Source organism: Ornithorhynchus anatinus, chromosome 3 (assembly GCF_004115215.2).
Source record: "Ornithorhynchus anatinus isolate Pmale09 chromosome 3, mOrnAna1.pri.v4, whole genome shotgun sequence".
NCBI classification, from domain to species: Eukaryota; Metazoa; Chordata; class Mammalia; order Monotremata; family Ornithorhynchidae; genus Ornithorhynchus; species Ornithorhynchus anatinus.
The window spans coordinates 69,077,193-69,098,553 of record NC_041730.1 but is presented as its reverse complement, the minus strand read 5'-3'; the positions used below and the strand labels follow the sequence as shown (position 1 = coordinate 69,098,553).

Sequence of the window (21,361 nt, the reverse complement as noted above, 5' to 3'; positions counted from 1 at the left end):
ACATCTCCTCCTGCCTTCACGACATCTCTACTTGGATGTCCTCCCACCACCTCAAACTCACCACATCGAAAACAGAGCTCCTTATTTTCCCTCCCAAACCCTGACCTCTCCCAAACTTACCCATCACTGTAGATGGCACAACTATCCTTCCGTCTCACAAACCCTTAACCTTGGTGTCATCTTTGACTCACTCTCTAATTCAATCTTAATATCCAATCCATCACCAAAGCTTGCCAGTCTCACCTTCACAACAACGCCAAGATCTGCCCTTTCCTCTCCATCCAAACTGCTAACAAGTTAGTGCAGTCACTCATCCTATCCCACTTAGATTACTGCATCAGCCTCCTTTCTGACCTTCCGACCTCCTGCTTCTTCCCATTTCAGTCCATACTTCACTCCGCTGCCCTGATTATCTTTCTATAGAAAGGTTTAGGACATGTCACCCACCTCCTCAAAAAATTCCAGTGGTTGCCTATCCACCTCCATATCAAACAAAAATTGCTCAATATTGGTTTTAAAGCTCTCCATCACTTTACCCCTTCCTATCTCACTTGCCCTCTCTCCTTCTACATCCCAAATACCATCATTATTATCCCAACCCCAACACTCTGCTCCTCTGGTGCTAACCTTCTCACTATGCCTCAATCTTGCCTGTCTCACCGCCGACCCCTGGTCCATGTCCTACTTCTGTCCTGGAACACCCTCCCTCCTCAAATCCACCAATCAACTCTTTCCCTCTTCAAAACTCTACTGAAGGTGCACCTCCTCAAACAGACTTTTCCAGAATAAGCCCCACTTTTGCTCAGCTCCCCATCCCTTCCGTGTCACCCTGACTTGCTCCATATGCTCTTCCCCCCTCTCCCTGACCCACATCACTTAGGTATATATGCATATATTTATAATTCTGTATATATTGATGCCTGCTTACTTTTATTGGTCAGCTCGTTGTGGGCAGAGATCATCTCTAATGCTGTTTTGTACTTTTCAAGCACTTAATAGAGTGCTCTGCACATAGTGTTACTGTGGTTACTCAAAAGTCATCTGACTGGAAGAGATCACTTTACTTTCCAATACCAAAGAAAGGACATACAACTAATTGTGACAATTATCATACAATTTTCTTTGATCTCACATGCCAGTAAGGTTTCGCTAAAAGTTATACGGCACTGAACGAAAACCTACGTGGAAGGTGAATTGCCAGATATCCAAGCAGGATTCCAGAAAGGAGGAGGGATGCCAGATATTATTACTGATGTCCATTGGATAATTGAAAGAGCAAGAGAATATCAAAAGGAAGTCAGCATGTACTTTACTGATTTTAGTAAGGCCTTTGACTCCGTGGATCATGAGTAGCTCTGGAGCACATTAAGGAAAACGGGCAAGCCAGACCATTTAATTGCATTAATATGGAACCTGTGTGCCAGATGGCAGGCTATAATAAGAACAGAATATGGAGAAACTGATTGGTTTCCCATTAGTAAGGGTGAAAGATAAGAATGTATCTTATCACCTCATCTGCTCATCCTTTATGTTGAATACATAATGGGAGAAGCTGGATCAGATGAAGATGAATGGGGAGTAAAGATTGGAAGAAGGAATATAAACAACCTATGTTATGCTAATGATACTACCCTACTAGCAGAAAGTGAAGAAGATTTGAAGGGCTTATTATTAAAAGTTAAGGAGCAGAGCAAAAAGATGGACCTTCATTTAATGTCAAGAAAACAAAGACCATGACAACTTGGAGTTTTAAAACATTTATAGTGGAAGATAGAAATAGTTGGCATTTTTCTCTCCTGGGATCGATAATCAAGAAATATGCCGAAGGTTAATGTTAAGAAGGTTTGCTCTGAAGAGCCTGGAAAAAGTAATTTACAGTGCAGATGTAACAATTGCCACCGAAATACAAATTGTCAATTCTTTGGTTTTCCATTGACAAAGTATGGATCTGAAAACTGGACAGTGAAAAAACAGAACAGAAAGACCATCTTTTGAAATGTGGTGTTGGAGAAGGCTTTTGTGAATACCAAGGACCACCTGAAAAACAGGTTTTGGACCAAATTAAAGCCAAGGTGGTCTATGGAAGGCCAAATTACTCGACTTCATTAACATATTTTGGGACACATCATCAGGAGGACTAATTCTCTGGAGAAGACTTTGATGGTAGGAAAAGTCCAGGGAAAATGTGGAAGAGGCAGACCAGCAGCTAGATGGATAGAAAACATATTAACAATAGAAAAACCATTAGCAAGATTATGGATTATGGTATAAAATAGGACATTCTGGAGAAAATATAGCCATAGAGTTACCCTGAATCAGAAATGACTCTCTGACATTTGATAATAATTTAAAGAAGGATAAGTGAGCTAGTGGAAAAAACATGAGCCTGAGAGTCAGAGGACCTGGGTTCTGATCCAGCTCTGCTACATGTCTGCTGGGTGTCCTTGGGCAAGTCACTTACCTGTGCCTCTGGTACCCCATCTTTAAAATGAGTATTAAACCCTAATCCTTCCTACTTAGACCGTGAGCCCCACGTGGGACAGAGACTGTGTCTGACCTGAATAACTTTTATCTACTCCAGCACTTAGAACCATCAGTCAATCAGTGGTATTATACTCAGCATGTCCTGTTGCAGAGCACTGTACTAAGTGCTTGGGGAAGTACAACAGAACAGTGCTTGGCACATAAGTCCTTAGTACATACTATAATTATTACTCTTATTATTATAAGGGCTCTGGATGGGGTTAAGGGAAGAGATGTGTAACAAGCATATACTTGAATCCTGAACTGCTTCCTTTCTGGCGAACTTTCAAGTCAAACCCTGTTAGCGCTCTCTATTGCCTCATTATACAAGCACCTGAGATCATCCCTTAAAAGTTTGTCAGCTTTACCTTTGATAAGCAGGGTTTTAAGTCTCTCCAGGTAACATCACGTAAGCAGCATTAGGTTTGCCTAACATTCAATGTGAACTTTTCTGGAGAGAGCCCAGATATTTCAGATGACACAAAGTATTGTCATTTTTCTTAAACACTTCCTATGTGCCAAGCACTGTACTAAGTCTCGGGTAGATACAATATAATCAGGTCATACATGGGGCTCAAAATCTAAGTAGGAGAAAGAACAGGTATTGAATCCCTTTTCTGAAGATAAGGGAACTGAAGCACACAGAAGTTAAGTGATTTGCCCAAGGCCAGACAAACAGTAGCCAAATGGCAAAGGCGATATTCAAACCCTATGACTCCCAAGCCTGGGCTCTTTCCACTAGGCCACATTGTTTCTCAATACCGCCTAATAACATCATCTCTCTGGGTCCCCATTGAGCCAATGATATGGAAGAATGAAGAGTAAGTTTTCTGACCAGCAGCATCTCTGCCAATTTATGACATGCCTCCTATGGGCAAATAAAGTTGGGATGGTATAGACTGTGCCTTCCCCTTAAATTACTTCCTTTTAATCTGAGCAGAGGGCAGAAATGGTTATAGTATGGCATGACCCCAGCAGCGGGGTAGTGTCTGTTGGGGGAAACCCCTTTCAGTAACCATAGTTTCAGCAGTCAACAAAGAAGCTATTCAAGGATTAGGGTAGAGAACACTTTTGAATAACTACAACCTCCAGCTGAAGTTGGTGAGTTTGCAGGTGATCAAATCAAAGCAAGTCTTGGCCTTGGTTAGTCAATCAATTGTATTTTTTTGAGTGCCTACTCATGTGCAGAGAACTGTATAAGTGCTTGGGAAAGTACCTAAAAAATGATCTGACAAATTCCTTCCCTTGTACAGCAGCCCCTCGAAATGGTTGCTGCTGTGGATGGGAAGCTAGACAAAAATGAACCTTGGAGTTTTAGGACTTGGAAACACGACTCTAGAAGATCTCTGCTTTCCCTTGCTGGGGAATGACCCATCTAGAATGCTGTTGGGAGCTGCTACCCTCCAAACCAGAGCCTATTCAACTGTCACTGGAGATGCTGAAAAACTCTTTCTGTAAGATAAGGAAAGATCATATTGACTAATACCACTTGGGATGTAAAGATAAAGGTGGCACAAACTGTCCTTTGGGTCCAGCAATTTGATATATTTTATAAATAATAGGCCTGATCTGAGAATGGACAGAGAATAAATTAACCAGCTTTTTAAAAAATTTCTGATAATTAACTTGAGCTGCGAGGCAGCTAAACTCCCATTCTGTAAATTGCTGGTCCAGAGTGTAAAAGGAGTCCCTCTGGGTGGAGAACTAATTTACTTCCAAACTGGGAGCAGCTTACTCCTTACCCACAGGAGGGTAAGGCCAATTAATCAATCAGTCAATCATATTTACTGTGTGTAGAGGACAGTACTAAGTGCTTAGGAGAGTACAATATAATTATGCAGTACAGCTGGGTAGGCATATTCCCTGCACACAACAAGCTTACAATTTGGAGGGGGAGAAAGACATTAACAGAAATAAATTATGGCTTTGTACATAAGTGCCATAGGGCTGAGGGAGGAGTGAATAAAGGGAGAAAATCCAAATTCAAAGGTGATGCAGAAGGGAGTGGGAGAAGAGGAAATTAGTTTTAACTGCTATTCCTCTACCCAGGTCTCTAAGTTTGGGACATTTCCTTGGGGCTTTTCAATTAGCACTGTGGAATTTAGTTTAGTGGGCACTGAGCATCTTATCTTCACAAAGTTGGTTGCAGGAGAAATTAGAAGGTGGAAACCTGAAGGGTATGTTTGAAAGGAACTAAGCAAGTGAAGGAATGTAATGAGAGAATAGATAAGTAGGAGGGAGAGTGCTGGCTTAGTGTTTTAAAGCCAATGGTCAGGAATTTCTACTTATGGAAAGGAGTGGGCAATTTTAGAGGATTTTCTGTGGTGAGATACATGCAAGACAATGTTTTAGTAAAATGATCTGGGTGGTAGAGTGAAGTATAGACTAGATAGGGGAGAGATGAGAAGCAGAGAAGTCACTGAGGTCGTTGAAGCTGTTGCTAAATTGGGAACCAAGTAGTAATAATTGTGGTATTTAAGTGTTTACTATGCATCACGCACTGTACTGAGCATTGGGGTAGACACAAGCAAATTGGTTTGGACACAGTCCCTGACCCACATAGGACTCACCCATTTCATGAGGTAACTCAAGCACAGGGAAGATAAGTGACTTGTCTAAATTCACTTAGTAGGTAGGTGTCAGAGCTGAGATTAGAACCCAGGTCCTCTGATTTCCAGGCCCATGATCTTCCCACTTGGCCACACTGCTCAGTTATGGATAATGGTCACAATACATACTATAATTAAACAGGGATTTGGGCTTCCACTACATTAATATAGTAGTGAAAATTAGCTAGTGCAAATAAATGAGGACTTAACTTCCTTAAAACTGAGATTAACAGACTATTCATGGAAATTAGTCACATTTTTTGAGCACTTACTGTGTGCAGAGTGCTGTACTAAGCACTTGGGAGAGTACAACATAATGGAGTAGGTTGACAGGTTCCCTGCCCCACATTGAGTTTAAGTGTAGAAGGGGAGACAAAGGTTAACATAAACGAATTTCAGCTATGTTTATAGGTGTTGTGGGGTTGAGATTGATCAGAAGAGATCAACTGTATTTACTGAGCACTTTGTGCAGAGCACTGAACTAAGTGCTTGGGAGAGTACGATATAACAGTTGGTACACACGTTCCCTGCCCACATTGAGCTTACAGCCTAGAGGGAGAGGCAGACATTAATATAAATAAATATATTATATAGGTTCAGGAGTACTTTGGGGCTGAGGAAGCAGTGAATAAATAGTGAAAATGCCGGGGCAAGGGCGACACCGAAGGAAGTGGGAGAGCCTAGTCAGGGAAGGCCTCTTGGAGATGTGCCTTCAATACAACTTTAAAGGTGGGGAGAGTGATCATCTGTCAAATATGAAGAGGGAGGTCATTCCAAGCCAGAGACGTGATATGGGCAAGAGGTTGGAGGAGAGATAGATAAGAAGAGGTGCAGTGAGTAGGTTGGCATTAGAGAAGGGTGCAGGCTGGGTTATAGTAGGAAATCAGGGAGCTAAGGTAGTAGGGGACAAGGTGATTGCTTTAAAGACAGTGGTAAGAAGTTTCTGTTCGCTGCAGAGGTGGATGGGCAATGGGCAAACCTGGACTGAATGTTTTTGTGGAAAAATGATCTGGGCAGCAGGGTGAATTATGAACTGGAGTTGGGAAAGACAGAAAGCAGGGAGGTCAGCCAGGAGGCTGATGAAATAGGAGAAGAGGAAATGAGGACTTAATTGAGGAAGACCTCTTTGGAGAGATGTGCTTTTAATGAGGCTTTGAGGATGGGGTGAATGATCATCTATTGGATTTTAAGAGGGAGGGTGTTCCAGGCCAAAGGCAGGACCCAGAAGAGAGGTTGGTGTAAAGAACATGAGTCTGAGGTACAGTGAGAAGGCTGACATTAGAGGAGTGAAATGTGCAGACTGGGTTGTAGTGGGAAATTAGGTAGGCAAGGTAGGAGGGGGCCAGTTGATTGAATGCATTAAAACCTATAGTAAGAAGTTTTTGTTTGCTTTGGAGATAGATGGGCAAGCCCTGGAGGTTCCTAATGAGTGACGAACACGGACTGAATGGTTTTGCAGAGAAAATGATCAAGCAGCAGAGTGAAATATGAACTGAAGTGTGGAGATGCAGGAAGTAGGGAGATCAGCAAGGAGGCTGATTCAGTAATCAAGGTGGAATCGGATAAATGGTTGGATTACTGTGGTAGCAATGTGAATGAATAGGAAGAGGTGGATTTTGGAGATGTTCTGAAGGTTGAGCAAACCAAATATGTGAAGCTTCAACCAACCATTTTTCTTGAAAAGAATTAAAGGTAATTGAACTGGATTCTCCAACTTTCAGATATGAAAAGGTGCTATGAGAAACCTGCAGAGGGAAGCCTCCATGGGTTCCCTGCAAAGGGAATAGGTCTCCCACATTCTGAGTGTAGTGATGCCACAGATCATCCATCTCCTAGTATATGTGGGTGTCTTTGATTCATGCCATTTAATGATAATAATTGATTCAATTGTATTTATTGAGCACTTACTATGTGCAGAACACTGAACTAAGCACTTGGGAAAGTACAACAATAATGGCATTACCTGCTCACAACGAGCTTACAGTCTGTGCTATTTGTTAAATGCTTACTCTGGGTCAAATACTGTACTAAGCACTGGGATAGCTACAAGATAAACAGGTTAGACACAGGCTCCTGTCCAACAAGGGGCTCATAGTTTAAGTAGTAGGGAGAGTAGGTATTGAATCTTCATTTTACAGATGCAGAAACTGAGGCACAGAGAAGTGACTTGTCCAAGGTCACACAGCAGACAGATGGCAGAGTAGGGATTTGAGGGCAAAGCAATGGCTGCCAACTCAGGGGTTTTGCTTAGAATTCCATGGCAATCCCTCCAGTTCCATAGTTTTCTGAGTCATGGATATCAATTTTATTGTTGCAGAGGTCAACAGTCCCCACCCAGGCCCCAGGACTGACACTGGTAAAAATCCTTACTCTTCTACAAATCGACGCCTTATCATGGCAGCAGAGTTTGCTTATGCTAATAAAGCCTAGAGCTACGCCATATAGGGCTGCCCATAATGGAAAGGTCTAAGCCGAAGCATCTAAGTTGATTCACCTAGGCTAGGCAGCAGTGGTATGGAAAAGAGTCAAAGGCAGATAATCAAGTGATCAAAACAGACAAACAGCAGAGACTCAAGTTTTTACTGCACAGAAGAAGGCAATGGTAAACCACTACTGTATCTTTACCAAGAAACTCTAAAGATACTCATACCAGAATGACTCATGACAGAAGATGGGATGTTCTGCAGAGGGTGTGTCCATGGAGTCACTAGGAGGCGAAAATGACTCCAAGGAATTTGAAGAAGAAAGATCCTTCACACAAGGTGCAACCTTCCTCAAAAAGGACAATATGAGATTAGCAGAGCAGAAAGAGGAGGAGAGAACTCATTATTATGAATAATGGTTTTAAACATCACCTTCTACCATCAAGATGAAATGTTACTGTCAGGCAAATAGAGTTTGATTGATAATAATGGCTATGCTGAGGATGGCATAAAACCTCATCTGAGGATCCCAAGGTAATTTGAATATACCAAGTAATCTTAGTTACAGAAATGAGAGGCTGATTTTAAAGTTTACATATTTGACCACTTTATATTTCTTTCAGTAGCCACATGCTTCCTTGTTACAGGAAGAGAACACTTTCCAAATGCCATAGAATGCCCTTCTGAAACAGATTCTAGAGAACTTAGAGAAACAAAAAAATCTGTTTCATTGCTATTAAACACAAACTCCCAAGTACCCAAAACAAAGAGTTTGTTAAAAATCTGGTCTGAAATAATAAAAGATATTTTGATATGAAAATACAGGCACAGATTACCAATATTTTCATCCTCAATTTGAAACAGTAACAGACACTTCAGAGCATCTAGAGAATGTTTTAATTTGAAAAACCTTGTCAATTCTGCAACAGCAACAACAGCTGAAGGTACCCATTTAAATGGATAAATGTCATTTAAATTATTACATGGCCATGAGCAAGAGTTCTTTAATTGAGCCATTTGCTTCCCAGGTGGATGGCTTTTGACACAGAGATTGAACATTAAAACATCCTTGGGTGTGCTAAAAGTGATGGATTGGGAATCCTTAATGTAAGATCACTTTTTACAAGTGAACACATGAGGTGTCCAGAGGCTTCTTTTTAATAAAAATGTTGCAAAAACAAACTGCTTCTGAGATGGAATGCCAATTTTAGAAAGTGCTGGTGTGCTGTAGTAAAATGTAATTTACAGCACTCAAAAAGGGAACTTTGGCTTCAATGGAATGGCCTATCTCCCCCTCCTGTTGTGGGTTCTTTGCATGGATTTAAGCCAAGTTTGTTTAATTGCTGGGTTCCTAAAGGACTGTCTTGGGCTGTGCACAGTGTGATCAGACGTATGAATGCCACATTGGCCTTTTTTAGCCAATATCCTCATCAGTGGATTTCGCTACTACTTATGCCTTTTTCAAGTACAGAGGACAACTATATACGTATCCCTAGATCTTACTCGCAAGATAATGCTTCAGAAATGTGACCATATATCTTATTCACTGAGCACTTACTTTATGCAGAGATCTGTACTAAGCACCTGGGAGAGTATAATATAACAGAGTTGGTGGATAGTTTCCCTGCCCACAAGAATGACATGGGAGAGATCCTGAGAGGAAGGAAGAGGAGACTTGGTTAACTGGAATGCAGATTCAGGCACAGACAAGTATTCACCCACAACATGCTGCTTCCTATTTAGTTTTGATTCAGATCGAGGGGCAGGACTGAAGCCACCTATGAAATCCCCGAGCTATGACCAAAGAGATGGTGTACAGAGAGGCTTTGCTCAGTTGCTGGGGAAATCTATGGTTGTCTAGGACTTTGGAAATATTTGTATTCCTCTTGGATCCAACATTAGGCCACATGGGTAGGCTGACATAACCTCTAACCACTTTTTAAATATAGAAATGTTTACTGCCCAAGGAGATCTGAAATGAGAATACACTAACACGAACACTGACAAACACAGCACCTGTGTGTCCCCTTCCTCGCCTGACAAATTTCATCATCCCACTTAGATGACTCAGTATAGACTTGCTGGATACGTAATAGAAATATATCCTAGTACTTCTTCTTTTCCCCATCTCTAGACCCTGGTAACACTGTAGACTACTTTGTTGAAAAAAATAGAGTCAACTCCTAAAAATATCACCCTCAGCTTCCTAGCTGTGGTGACCTCCATATCCATCATATCATCTTTTTCTGCTGTCTCAAAAAAAGGTCTCAGCCAGTTCTGGCATATCTTCAGTGCTACTATGTGCCAATCACAATGTAGATGAGATATTTTCCTTGTTCTACCTGCTTTTAAAATCCACTCCCACCTACAACTTCAACCCCATTCCTTCTCACCTTCTAAAAAATACTTTTGCCCACTCTCTTAGGTGTTTTCAACCACTCGCTTTGAGGGCTCCTTCTTCAGTGCCTCCAAACACCCTATCACCCTATTCTAACAGAGAAAAAAAATCCTATAGACCCCACAGTGGTATCCAGTTATTTCTTCATCTCCTGTTTCATTTTTGTCTAGCCACAATGACTCCAATTCCTCCCCTCCAACAACTTTCTACAATCAGCTTTCTACTCCCTTAACTTCCAGTAAGATTGCTCTGCCCAAGGTCACAAGTGACCTCCTTTTTGCCAAATCTAATGGATTCTACTCTGTTCTAATCCTCCTTGACCTCTCAGCTGTCTTTGACACTGTGTACAACTCCCTTTGCTGGAATCACTACCTCATCTTTGTTTTTCTAACAGTTCACTCCTGGCTCACTTCCTACCTCTTTGATTGATTTGGCTTTGGATTTTTTCCCCCCGTTCTTCTTTATCTCACTCTCTAATAATAATTTAATAATAATAATTATGGCATTTAAGACTTATTATGTGCCAGGCACTACTTTAAATGCTGGGGTAGATAGGCCCTGTCCCAAATGGGATTCACAGTCTCAATCACCATTTTCCAGGTGAGGTAACTGAGGCACAGAGAAGTAAAGTGACTTGCCCAAGGTCATACGACAGACACATGGCAGAGCCAGGATTAGAACCCATGACCTGACTCCAAGGCCTGTGCATGATCCATTATTCCATGCTGCCTCCCACGTCTCATATCTCTAGTAGTGGGTGTCCCTTAAGACCCTGTTTTGGGTCTCAATCTTTTTTTTTTTTTTTATCATTTCCACTACCAGATCTACCTATCCCTGATTTCCCTTCTTCTATGCAATTCCTCAATTCCTCCTGCTTCCAGGAAATCTCAAAATGGATGTCCCACTGGCACCACAAGCTCAGCATGAGTCCCAAGATTCTCATTTTCTTTCACAAATCTTCTCATTCACCCAATTTTCTCACCACAGTGAATCACATAATCATCCTCTCTGTCTCTCAAACCTGAAACTTTGGCACAATCCTTGGCTTTTTCCTCTCTTTCGATCCCATATTCAACTTGTTTTTAAATATTGTTGGTTCTAACTCCACAAATATTTCCAGGATCTGCCCCTCTGTGCCAAGTACTGTATTAAGAGCTGAGGTAGATACAGTTGGTCATTGCCTAAGCAAAAGACACACAATGGGTATTTAATTCCTGTTTAAGAGATGAAGAAACTGAGTTACAGGAAAGTTAAGTGACTTATCACATGGTCAGCAAAAGGCAGAGGCAGGATTAAAACGCAGATCTTACACCCAGTTCTGGTCTCCATCCACTAGGTTGTGCTAAAATTCATTAAAGGTGAACTTCAGCCCAAATATTGCTAATTACTACAATAATTAGCATATTGTTATAATACTATGGAACACTTCTCATTAAATAACACTTTCCAAAAGTTGCTTAGAAGCAACATTCATTGCACTTTAAGTTCTAAGTTTGCAGTGCTACCTCCAGAGTGTCTCATAGGGGTAATATAGGAAGGAGAAAGAGAAGGATGAAATAGAGAAGTCTGAGCAAAATAATGAATACAAATTCTCTCCCCAAAGCAACACTAGAACCTATAGTTTAAACAAGAGTGAACCTTTTGGCCTACAGAGGCAGCATCAAGTTTAACTGACCAAATAGAGGATATAAATCACAAAAAAGCAATCAACCTACCCTATGTTTTGGCTTAATTTCTCTTTCTTATGGCCATCCCATATCTATGCAGTGAAGGGGAAGGAAAGAACATTCTGAAAGTTATGAAATATTCCATCTCTCTTACTCCTTAATTCCTCCTCGCTTTTCCAACTATCCCTTGCCCTTAGATAGTCTGCAATACTGAAATAGAGAACATTGCTCTGTAGCTGTAGAAATTAAACGCTTACCAGCTTGTTGTCTCCACTGTTTACCTCCAGGTAACTATTCCTTGAGCTTCCATGAGTGAGGAAAGAGGAGTGAAGGAAAATGCAGGCCACATGCTCCTTTGGGCCAGGTGTGTGTGTGTGTGTGTGTGTGTGTGTGGAGGGTGTAGCTTTCTTAACCCCTGAAATGCCAAAAATGAGACAGTGGAAAGGAGAGAAAGGGCCAAAGAGCCAGAAAAGTCATTCTTTACCCCAGGTTATTGGGCAAGTAACTATTGTAAGCTCTTTTGGATAGGACACAGGAATATATTTTGCTTCTGTAGCACTTTCACAAGCACTTAGTACATTCCTTGAACCCAGTGAATACTAGTACTATAACCTGCAAAGGTAGGCTGATGAGTTATGAACTAAAAAAAATCTTAGTTTAAAGCAGTCTCCCTCTAAGTAAAATAGCTATCTCTTACCTTAAGTGGTCTGATAAAGCAAGTCTGTGCTGGGTCAGGTGTCACTCTTCCTCTTCATTTGGAGAGGCTGACTTGATAAGCTAGAAAGTGAATGCTTCCACAATACAAAATAGACTCACAGAAGGAGCAATCTTGTTTTTCTTTCAGACTCTCAGGCAGAGAGTCAATGGTCAATCAACACTACTTATTAGGCTATGTATTCTGAAGGAATTGTGAATTAGGATCCATGATCAATTATAAAGGAATGCTCTCAGATGCTCTCCATCTACACTGAGCTTATAACTTAATGAGAACTATTAGCACCTGTTATTGCTCAATGACACACCTGTGATTTCTATGAATGTGGGCCTGAGAAGCCTAAAATCCTGCTGCACATTTTATGTTTTTTATCATCCTTGTCTTTTATATATATATATATATATTAATGGTATTTGTTAAGTGCCTACTATGTGTTAGGCACTGCATTCAGGTTGGACATAGTCCAAGTCCCATATGGGGCTCCAAGTCTTAATCCCCATTATATAGATGAGGTAACTGAGGTAAAGAGAAGTTAAATAACTTTCCCAAGGTCCCTCAGCAGACAAGCAGTGAGTCAGATTAGAACTCAGGTCATCTCGTCTTTCTCTAAATGTCTATCACCAACCACCCTTACTCTTAGGTGATGAGTTCCTTGGAGATCAGGGACTTTATCTATATTTCATCCATGTACTTTATTTCCCAGAATTTAGTACAATGAATGATGGCATTTGTTAAGTGCTTACTATGTGCAAAGCACTGTTCTAAGTGCTGGAGAGGATACAAGGTGATCAGGCTGTCCCACATGGGGCTCACAGTCTTAATCCCCATTTTACAGATGAGGTAACTGAGGCCCAGAGAAGTTAAGTGACTTGCCCAAAGACACACAGCTGACAAGCAGCTGAGCCGGGATTTGAACCCATGACCTCTGACTCCCAAGCCCGTGCTCTTTCCACTGAGCCATACTGCTTCGCCTGACATAATTGTTTAATACCAACTATCACTACCTCGCCTCTGTCACTTGTCTGCTGTGTGGGCTTGGGGAAAGTCACTACACTTCTCTGTGCCTCAGTTACCTCATCTGTAAAATGGCGATTAAGACTGTGAGACCCATGTGGGACAGGGACTGAATCCAACCCAAATTGCTTATATCTACCCCAGAGATTATTACATTGTCTGCCACATAGTAAATGCTTAACAAATACCACAATTATTATTATTACTGATATTTGTACTGCAATGGGGTTAGAAAAATGATTTGTCAGAAAGGATTCAGCCTAAGAAGGTAGTGTACCTTTCAAAAAGAAATAGTCTGGAAGAATCAGAAAACACTCTACCACCATCAAAGCAGAGGTTAGAGGAAGCAGGAGGGAGCTGGAAGCAGGTTCGATTAATCAATCATATTTATTGAGTGCTTATTATGTGTGGAGCACCATTTTAAATGCTTGAGAGAGTACACTATAAGAGAATTAGCTGATATATTCCATGCTCAAAATGAGTTTATGGTCTAGGGGGTGAGACAGACATTAATATGAGTAAATAATTTACGATAAATAATATAAATAAATGTACATAAGTGCTGTGGGATATAGAGTGGGTTGATATCAAAAATCCAAAGGTCACGGACCCAATTGCAAGATTCAGTATGGGCCTGGAAGGACCTGGGTTCTAATCCGGACTGTGCCACTTGTCTGCTGTGTGACCTTGAGCAAGACACTTAACTTCTCTGGGCCTTAGTAATCTCATTTTTAAATGGGAATTAAGACTGTGAGCCCCATATGGGACATGGACTGAGACCAACCTAATTCACTTGTATCTACCCCAGGGCTTATCACAGTGCCTGGCACATGATAGGTGCTTAACAAATACCATAAAAAATTAAATCTTTAAGGTTATTTCTTTTGTAAGACCTTTGTTCTCTACTGGGGGACATACAACCAGCCTGAAACTTGACCTGAAGGTTGGGAATGCACCACATTCATAAGACAGTTTGATCCACCTAACCAGAAGATTGTGTGATGCCCTACAACTTAAAATATTGAAAGCAGACAGAGGAACGGAAAGATGTGGCAGCTTAGTCTTCTCAATTAGATAAGTTATCTGAAAATATGTAAAGATTAAAAAAGTCCTGAGGAGAATTTATATCTTCCAGGAGTTTATTTCTACCCCCTAGGAAACATCTTGCCACAAACTTTTCTTTTCTACTATGGTTTTCTAAAAATGTCCTAATCTACATGTTGAAGGGAATCAAGTATAAAAATCAATGAAATTTTAATCAGTAATTAAATTACTGATTTAAATTAAATTAAGTAATTGCTGCCAAATTATGAAAAAAAATGAGCTGCAGAACTACAAAATTGCCCAGTTGCAATTGGAATAACTTTAAAGGTCTTCATTTTTTTTTAGTAATGATATAGTAAGCACTTACTGTGTGCCCAAGCACTATGCTAAACACTGGAAAAGATGCAAAATATTCATAGTGGATGCAATCCCTGGCACACTTTCAATATTAAATTTGAGAAGTTAAAATTTCTTAAACTTTTCAATGATCTACTTCAGACTTTAGCTAATAATCAAGAATAAGCTAATAAAATGAAAATAATAGAGCAGTAAATTGAACATCTAAAAAATATGAGATGTGACATTTCTCTGCTGAGGGCAGGGAAGATATTATCCTCAGGACTTTTTAAATCTTTGCTTATTTTCAGCATATTTCAGCATATTTCCACCTCCACTGTATTATGCTCCTCTAGAAGCTTAGTACAGTGCTCTGAACATAGTAAGTGCTCAAGCATTACCACTGATTGACTGGAGAACAGATATTTAATCCTCATTTTACAGATGAGGAATCTGAGGCACAGAGAAATTAAGTGATTTACCCAAGGTCAACCAACAAACAAGTGGCAGAACTGGAATTAGAACCCAGGTCTCCTGACTCCCAGGCCTATGGTCTTTCTACTATTTTTAATGGTATAGCTAAGTGCTTACTTTGCATCAGTCACTGTTCTAAGTACTGGGGTAGGCAAAAAGTAATCTGTTTAGAAGAAGTCCATGTTCCACACAGGGCTCACAATCTTAATCCCCATTTTACAGTGAGAAGCTGCGAGGCCAGTAGACAGAGCACAGACCTAGGAGTCTGAAGGCTCTGAGTTCTAAACCTGGCTCTGCCACTTGTCCGCTGTGTGATTTTGGGCAAGAGCCTCAGTTATCTCATTTGTAAAATGGGGATTGAGACTGTGAGTTCCATATGGGACATGGATGGTGTCCAACCTGATTAGCTTGTATCTACTCAGAATAGTGCCTGGTACACAGTAAGTGCTTAACAAAAAACATAACAAAGTCAATGAGGCCCAGAAAATATTAAGTGATTTGCCCAAGGTCACAAAGCAGCAAGAGGTGGGGGCAGGATTAGAACCCAGATCTTTCTGACTCCCAGGTCAGTGTCTTATCCATGAGGCCATGCTGCTTCTCAAGACCACACTTGCTCACTAAGCCACAATTACACAAATCTGGGGGAAGAGGAAAAATCATGTTCCTGTGGTTTCGCTAATTACTGAAGACTGGTCTAAAAAGTTTGTATTGACAATCAAATGTTCCATATTCAGGCCTAGATAAACCCTGGGACAATGGAGCATTATCTTTAAGAACTCCTGGGGCTGAGAAAAGGCATGTGGGCTGTATGAATTGCCTGAGCACAGAAAGGCTTGCAGGTATATGTCCAAATCAAGGAACTACTCAAATCAAGAAATGACCAGTCATTTCCAAAACATCCTACCCCTACTCTCACTCTTTCTTACTGGGATTTTCCAGTCTGGTGCCAAACAACCGTAAAACTTGCCCTGCTCCTGATATGTGTCTGGAGTTGACTTCACTTGGGTGTATTTTAAAACAAAATCTTTCTGGTCTGTCAAAGTGCACGCCCATGGAACTGGTTTCCATTTACCATTTGGGGTTGGAAGTGTCTAGTTCCTGACACTACTGCACTTGTGTAGTCTAGTTCCTGAACTAGAGAACTACACCAGAAGTCCTCGACTCACTCATGCAGAGGTTTCTCCACAGAAATAACCGTGTTCAAAAAGCACACATACACAAAGACATAGATGATTGTAAATCATTTCTTCAAATCAGCAAAGCACTATGGACCTTTTACTAGTCTTTTACTTATTTTTGCCTTAAATGTTGGATTTTGCAATTTTTAATTCTTCCTTTGTAACTTGGAATTTTTAATGGCATGTGTTAAGTGCTTACTATGTGCCAGGCACTGTTCTAAGCTCTGAGGTAGAAACACGCTAACTAGGTTGGTCACAGTCCCTGTCCATGTCCCACATGGGGCTCACAGTCTTAATCTCCATTTTACAGAGGAAGGTATTGAGGTACAGAGCAGTTGTGACTTGTTCAAGGTCACACAGGAGACAAGCGGCAGAGCCAGGATTAGAACCCAGGTCCTTCTGTCTTCAAGTTCCATGCTCTATCCCTTAGGCCACACTGCTTCCCATGTGAAATGAGAAGCATAATCTCTTATCTATTATGTATTCTTCTTTCCTAGGCGTATGTCTTTCACAAGTTAAATTTTGAGCTCTTTGTGAGCCAGGATATTATGTCTGATTTCTTTATCTTATATCCATCTCAATGCATAGTCCTTAATAACTACTCAATAAATACTACAACAAAGATTGAGTTTATGTTCCTGCCTGCACTTGTGTATAAATGTAGAAGTATAAGAGGCTGTAGTTAAAGACATAGGCTATGGGGATTGAGCGGAAAAGGGTAGCTTTGGGAGGGGTTTTTTTATGGTAATTGTTCATTCATTCATTCAATCATATTTATTGAGCATTTACTGTGTGCAGCACTGTACTAAGTCCTTGGAAAGTACAATTTGTTAAACACATACAATGTGTAAAACACCATTCTAAGCACTGGGGTAGATACCAGATAATCAGTTTGGACACAGACCCCGTCCTGATAATCAGTTTAGACACAGACCCAGTCCCTCATGGGGCTCACAGTCTAAATTGGAGGGATGAGGATTTAGTATCCATTATATAGATAAGGTAATTGAGGCACAGAGAGCTAAAGTCTCTTGTCTAAGGTCCAACGGCAGGAAGGCCCTCTGCCCCCTAAGCCCCTGGTCTTTCCACTGGGCCATTCTGATATTAGGATAGGTTTCAAGGTGGGGAGAAATTGGGGGTTAAGCTCTGAGGAAATTAGTTGTCAAAGGTCCATGGCATAATTCTCTTACTGATCATTTGTCTCTTTCATATTGGAAGATCAAGTCCCAAATATCATTTAAGCCTTATCCTGTGTCTACTACCATATTTTTAAAAAGTCATCTACCAACTCAAATGTGGAATGGAAGAAGCAGGTTTCAGTCCTAACTAGGTTCTTTCATTTATAAAATAATACAGAAAATAACATTGCATTAATCAAAACTCCAGAAGACTGTATAGAAACACAGTCTTTATGATCAATCAATCATATTTATTGAGCATTTACTGTGTGCAGGACACTCTACTAAGTCTTTGGAAGAGGACAATATAATGGAGTTGGTATAGAGATTCCCTGATCAAAATGAAAATCTGATTTCCCGACTCCCTGCCCATGTCTGGTAAAGAGTCCCACTGAGCTTTCGATCCCAACAAATGCTTGGCTTCCATCTGTATTTCATTTGAAATAAAAAACTTTTTGCAGAGACTAGAGCTAAACCTGGTAATCGCTCATGCCGCACCCTCAGGAAATCATTCTGGCCTTTATTTTATCCCTTTCGTCCTCTAAACTCTTTATTCTAATCAGCTATAGTCCCCTGTCACGACTTTACCTGTTTTCTGGATCAATGCCTATTAGCTTGGTATCCAATTACTTAAGAAAAAAAAAAGAAAAAAACAATTCCTTTAGGGTAAGATTGGCAAATACACCCAACCTCCTCTCTCCTGCCACTTCTAATCATTTCCAACATCATGCATTCATCAAGCTAGAACCTAAATTGAGAGCAAACCTCTAACCCCACCACCCAACAATAAAAAAAGTTTTTCTTTCCTAATCAGGATCCAGCCAATTTGGAGGAGCCCAATTTTTCATTCCTTTGAAGAAAGGTATCCAAGAAAGGAGAACTGTTGCTAAAATTGAGGAAGTTTCTTCACCTTCTTCACAGTCCATTCCTATTGATATATGCTATAAAATTACTGTCTGACCATGATCTGGTGTGTCTACACAGTTTAGAAAGGCAGTATGCACCAATCTAGTTTGGGTCACTTAAATGTTCCCAAAGTGACTGTTTACTCTTCTCCAGTTTTTCGGACTCCCACCTGTCTTCCACACTCCCAGCTCATCTAGCCTGTGGTTACTTCCACTCTGCCACTTTTTCCTTGTGGGATGAATAAACAAAGGGACTAGGGTTAATTACAGAAAATGAGGGAGGTGGAGATAATGATACATCAAGAGAAAATGAACAAAGTCATGCCAACATGACTCGAAAGGAGAATGATATTCCAAAGACAATGGCAGAAGGGTGGAAAGTGAAATGTTCAAAATTAGCTTCAAAGGAGAGAAAATCCTCTAAGGAATGATGCAAGTCCTGAAAGATGCATGAAGATTAGAAAGTGGAGCTTAGGCTGAGAAGGGCAAAAGTATATAATGGAACAGTTAGTACTTTGGAAGATTTTGCAATTTCAAGTCTATCATTGAAAGATGATTAACTTGTAAATTGATTTCCAATTATTAACGCTTAGTACGGTGCTCTGTACACAGTAAGTGTTCGGGAAACATGATTGATTGACTAACTACAAAAAGAAAATGGAAGTAGAGGGCCTGCCATTGTCTCAATTACAATATCTCTTCTGGTACAGTGTGGACTGACTGTGCATTGTATTTGATATCTAATTCATCCATCTCTAGTGGTAATGGATTGGACAGGGAGTCCTAGAAATAATTATTTTGATTGACCAGGACAAAAGAGCATTTTGGCAATTCATTGAGCATTTTTAAAACATACTCATGTTGAAGAGTTAAATTGACTCATTCTATGATCACACCAATAAAAATAAAACAAAACTTGCTTTTAGTGGGATGAATTTAATAGTGTTCCCCTGTGTGCTCTATTCTCCAGCTCCAATACCTTTAAACCATTCAAAATGTCTTTAAGCAAAATACAAAACACTTGTTGTTGAACTATTAATCATCATCCTCATCAATGGTATCTATTGAGCATTTAATGCCAAAGGCACCCTTTTATTGAGCTGTATCCATCTCTGAAAATAAATAATCTAAGTGTAAATCACTGGCCAGGTCTAAGAGGAGAAAAGTAAACTCATTTTACAAAATACACTTCACAAATTCACTTGTTTTCAATTATCAAAAATGTTCTTCACTGTATTTTCAAATCAATGTATTGGAGATTAAAAATGGAAGCTCTAACCACAGTTTACATAGCCTGGTGGGAGTCTGATTTTTTTAACATAAAATAAAGTGGTTTAGAAGAATTCATTTGCAAAGGCTGGTGCCCAGAGAAGGTGGTAGGCAGAATACCTCAGTAATGCTGGTCTAGAACCACAGATTTGGGAGAGAAAAATAGCTGTTTTACATTAGGCAGGGTGACTTTTTAACCATAAGATTCTCTTCATACATCTTTTTCCTCCTAAGTATTTCTTCTCCATGAACTCCATTTTTTTTTATTACTACTGACATTTCTTGAATAGGTGCTGTTTCTAATTCCCACCTTTGTTCCCTTTCCCAGTACAGTGGTCTGTAAATAGTAAGCTCTTAAATACTATTACTACTATTATTTCTCCATTAATAGAAATGACAGAATTCTGTGCCCTTCAATCAATCAATAAATCAATCAAATAATGGTATTTATTGAGCACTTATTAGGTGCAGAGCACTGTGCTAAGCACTTGTGGGAGTACAATACAGCAGAATTAGCAAATATGTTCCCTGCCCATAATGACTTCACAGTCTGGAGGGGGAGAATGATAAACCATGTGGAAATAAATATGAATGGATTCATTAAATGAATTTATCTTTTAGATCACTATATAAATGTGAGCTTGACCCTTTCCAGGGACAAGAAGAGGGGACATGGAAGAGTGCTTTGGCCATTCCTCTGAGAGTTTATAGAAGCGGGAAGAATTTATTTCTCTTAGACCAACACATGAGGACCAACTCAGTGGTTCACAGGAGCAAGATTGGGGAATGCTGACAGCTACTTACCACTGTGAGTCTCCTTCCCACACTACAGCAGTGTTGCTTAGTGGATAAAGCCCAGGCCTGGAAGTCAGAAGGACCTGGATTCTAATCTTGACTTCACCACTTCTCTGCTGTGTGACCTTGGACAAATCACTTCACGTCTCTGTGCCTCAGTTACCTCATCTGTAAAATGGAGATTAAGACTGTGAGCCTCAAGTGGGACAGAGACTGGGCCCAATCCGATTTGCTTGAATCCACCCCATCATTTAGTACAGTGCCTGGCACATAATAAGTGCTTAACAAATACCACAATTATTACAGCAGTGGTTCTGCTTTCCAAACAGAACTTTCTGAAGTGGCCAACTATCACAGTGGAATTTCTCATCAGGAGCAAAGGGGATGAGCCTCAGTCCTGAGGCTTCAGGACTTAGAACCTGCAAGGAGAAATTGATTTATAGTGGCATCACTAGCACTCTCTCATCTCTTCCGTGCATGTTTCCACTGGGCGTATAGTCAGAAAACAAGTAAATGGGCAGAGGTGCAAGACATTACAAAGTGCATTCTAAGATATTTCACATGCAGAATTCGTTTCTGGTCAAAGTGATCTCACCAAGTGTCTACAATATAACAGAGCATTGTGATTCCTGACACCCCCACACCCCCAAAAAAAGTGGACACCTTAGTAGCCATCATGACCTCCATCACTGGTATTATTCAGATAATTTTAAGTGATGATTAATAATAAAAAATTCTGGTACTTGTTAAGCATTTAGTACTTGTCAAGCACTGTTCTAAGCATTGGGATAGATACAAGTTAATCAGTTCCTGTCCCAGATGGGGCTCACAGT

At 40.4% G+C, this 21,361-nt stretch overlaps 1 protein-coding gene across 3 annotated transcripts in view; it reads right to left on the bottom strand.

The window, feature by feature from the left end:
- RAB27B (RAB27B, member RAS oncogene family) overlaps positions 1 to 20,639 on the bottom strand; it is a 208,360-nt gene extending 187,721 nt beyond the window's left edge. For 2 of the 3 annotated variants that reach the window (XM_029060670.2, XM_029060671.2), the window contains exon 1: positions 20,538 to 20,639. The gene's annotated coding sequence lies outside the window, so the exon portion shown is untranslated. Of the gene's footprint in view, positions 1 to 11,877; positions 11,917 to 20,537 lie in introns of those variants that run through there. The other variant, XM_029060672.2, reaches the window with a different exon arrangement.
- Between the last annotated feature and the right edge of the window lie 722 nt (positions 20,640 to 21,361).